The sequence below is a fragment of the Capra hircus genome, chromosome 23 (genome assembly GCF_001704415.2).
Source record: "Capra hircus breed San Clemente chromosome 23, ASM170441v1, whole genome shotgun sequence".
NCBI classification, from domain to species: domain Eukaryota; kingdom Metazoa; phylum Chordata; class Mammalia; order Artiodactyla; family Bovidae; genus Capra; species Capra hircus.
In genome coordinates, this window is record NC_030830.1 from 27,777,907 (window position 1) to 27,781,593 (window position 3,687).

The window sequence follows — 3,687 nt, forward strand, 5'->3', positions numbered from 1 at the left end:
TATAGCCCAAAATATAAAAGAACTCTCTAGAAATATCCATGGGTCTGTATTGATACAAAAATAGACTAAATCAACAGAATAGAATAGACAAGTATTCCATGTAGAAAAATTCCAAATAACCTATGGAGACTACAATCTCAAGGAGGAAGGAGGTAGACCATAACTCCTACTCCTTAAGCGTAGGTTGTACATATTGACTTCCTTCCAAAGAAGACAGTGTGGAAAGGCAAATGGAAGAAGAGTAACTTTAAAGCGGAAAAACCTAACAAGCACTACTTCAGGTAGGGTATTCAAGGTTCACACCCATAGTGACAAGTCACACTGATAGAACGTACCCTCCATAAGCTGTAATGAAAGCGGCACTTTACCTCTGTATTCTTCTTCAACAAAACTCCTTACTCCAGTCTAAACATGGGAAAAAAAAATCAGACAACCCAGGTGAGGGACATTTTACAAAGTATGTGACCGGTACTCCTGAAATCTATCAAGGTCATCAAAAAAGGAGGAAAGTTTGAGAACTATCACAGCCAAAAAGATCCTAAGGCAATAGGATAACCAAATGCAATGTGATGTCCTGAACTGGATCCTGAAACCAAAAAAATGGATGTTAGTAAAAATGAAGACAATCTGAATAAAGTATGGACTTCAGTTAAACATAATGTATCAATATTGGTTCATGAATTGTCATGCAAGTACCATACTAATGTGAGAAATTGATAGCAGGGAACTGAATGTGAGATGTAAGAGCATTCTGTGTCCCATCTTCACAACTTTTCCATAACTAAAACAGTTCTAAAATTTAGAAGTTCTTTTTTTTTTTTTAAAAAAGCACATCTTAATCCTATCATCTTGCAATAGACAGACATTTTAATGCCGATTTAACCTTTTTTTAAAATGGGTCTATCTTCATTTTTCAAAATGGTTTCATCCTGTACATACCTGTTCACTTAAACTTTATGCCATTACATGTTTTCATGTCATTATAATCTTACAACATACTTTGTATTTATATCAAGGTAGTTCACCTTAGGGATGTATCCAAAATTATTTAGTCAATTATCTACTGACTATCTTTATTCTTCTGCATGCATGTGCTTAGTCGCTCAGTCGGGTCCAACTCTTTGAGATCCTATGGACTGTAGCCTGCCAGGCTTCTCTGTCCATAGGATTCTCCAAGCAAGAATACCAGAGTGGGTTGCCATTTCCTCCTTCAGGGGCTCTTCCTGACCCAAGGAAGACATCTCCCATGTCTCCTGCATTGCAGGCAGATTCTTCACCTGCTGAGCCATTAGGGATGCCCTTATGCAGGCCAGGAAGCAACAGTTAGAAGTGGACATGGAACAACAGACTGGTTCCAAATAGGAAAAGGAGCGCGTCAAGGCTGCATATTGTCACCCTGCTTATTTAACTTCTATGCAGAGTACATCATGAGAAACGCTGGGCTGGAAGAAACACAAGATGGAATCAAGATTGCTGGGAGAAATATCAATAACCTCAGATATGCAGATGACACCACCCTTACGGCAGAAAGTGAAGAGGAACTAAAGAGCCTCTTGAGGAAAGTGAAAGAGGAGAGTGAAAGAGTTGGCTTAAAGCTCAACATTCAGAAAACGAAGATCATGACATTTGGTCCCATCATTTCATGGGAAATAGATGGAGAAACAGTGGAAGCAGTGTCCGACTTTTTGGGGGGCTCCAAAATCACTGCAGATGGTGATTGCAGCCATGAAATTAAAAGACGCTTACTCCTTGGAAGGAAAGTTATGACCAACCTAGATATTCAAAAACAGAGACATTACTTTGCCAACAAAAGTCCATCTAGTCAAGGCTATGGTTTTTCCAGTGGTCATGTATGGATGTGAGAGTTGGACTGTGAAGAAAGCTGAGTGCCAAAGAATTGATGCTTTTGAAGTGTGGTGTTGGAGAAGACTCTTTAGAGTCCCTTGGACTGCAAGGAGATACAACCAGTCCATTCTAAAGGAGATCAGTCCTGGGTGTTCATTGGAAGAAATGATGCTAAAGCTGAAACTCCAATACTTTGGCCACCTCATGTGAAGAGTTGGCTCATTGGAAAAGACTCTGATGCTGGGAGGGATTGAGGGCAGGAGGAGAAGGGGACGACCGACGATGAGATGGCTGGATGGCAGCACCAACTCGAGGGACATGAGTTTGAGTGAACTCCTGGAGTTGGTGATGGACAGGGAGGCCTGGCGTGCTGTGATTCATGGGGTTGCAAAAAGTCGGACACGACTGAGTGACTGAACTGAACTATTCTTTAATCCTACTGAATTTACTGAGGAAGGAGGTATGGAAAATGAACAGAGTAAGAAGAGAAGAAACAATTCTGACATATTTGTTCCTTGTGGGAAAGAGAGGAATGGGCACGATCCAGAGCTGCCAGGGAAAATGCATTGGGCCCAGAAACAGGAGACCAAGACCAGTCCCTGGTATCAGTTCTGCAAATAACTCTAAGTGTAGCCTTAAACTCACTTCACTCTACAGTTTATCTATAAAATGTCTTTATCCATAACATAAAGTACGTAACTTACTTGACACCAAGCAAAATTCGATTCCTGGAATCTATATTTTGCAACAAGACTATTTCTTAGAAAATTTCACATAGGTGATACAGCCAAATATACTTAATATAATGAAGAGGGTGTAGAAAATGGACAACAGATACATTTCCTCTTTGTTGTATAGCCAAAAACAATTCTCCATCACATGGCACTAATGGAATACACTACATAAAGTGACTGTTGGAGGCACAGGGGACTCTTCCGAGTGAAAAAGAGGGAGTACTAGTCCATGAATGTTGTGAAAACAATGAGTTTAGCTGAACTTAAGAAAACTGTCTAACAACAGAATGGTTCCTAGAAAAATTAGTGAGTTTTTAGTTGTGAGAGTTTTGCAGCCTGGGCTGGATAGAGAAGCATTGAGAATATTACAGAAAGTATTTCTGTCCTGGGTAGAAATTCAAGCTGAATGGTCACTGAGAACACTTTCCATTTTTAAGGGCTAAGATTTTTCTTTACTCTTACGAGCAACACCATCTTTAGTAGCGACCCTGTTTTTGAGCTCTTTCCTATCTCCTTGGTCTCTCAACTGAAGAACAGATTCATTAACAAGAATAAAGGCATCAATTAGGTGGATAAATCCTTTGGCTAGCTTGTATGCTTTCATGGGTGCATCTCTAAGTATCCTGTGAAGGATGTGGTTAAGAGAGTGTGAGTGGAATCATCTCTATTAGGTCAATGCAAAAAGGGTAGAAACTGTGGAGAGCCGATCTCCAGTTCACCATCAAACTTTAGAACCTTCCCTCAAATTTTCTGCCTATTCTTTCTAGAACATGAATTTGTGAAAGTCCCAATAGATAGTAAACAACATACACATATTCATTAAAGTTTTTGAAATTGATCTGATTTTGCAGGTAAAGGTTCTTCACCTTCACACTGTGGAGGGTATATATTGAGGGAGGACCTGGGGGGGTTTTCTTTTCCAAATGGCGAAGGTGACTGTTTCACTGCTGCTGCTGCTAAGTCGCTTCAGTCGTGTCCGACTCTGTGCGACCCCATAGACGGCAGCACCAGGCTCCCCTGTCCCTGGGATTTTCCAGCCAAGAGTACTGGAGTGGGTTGCCATCGCCTTCTCTGGTTTTATACATTAACTGACTCCAATGTGTATCCC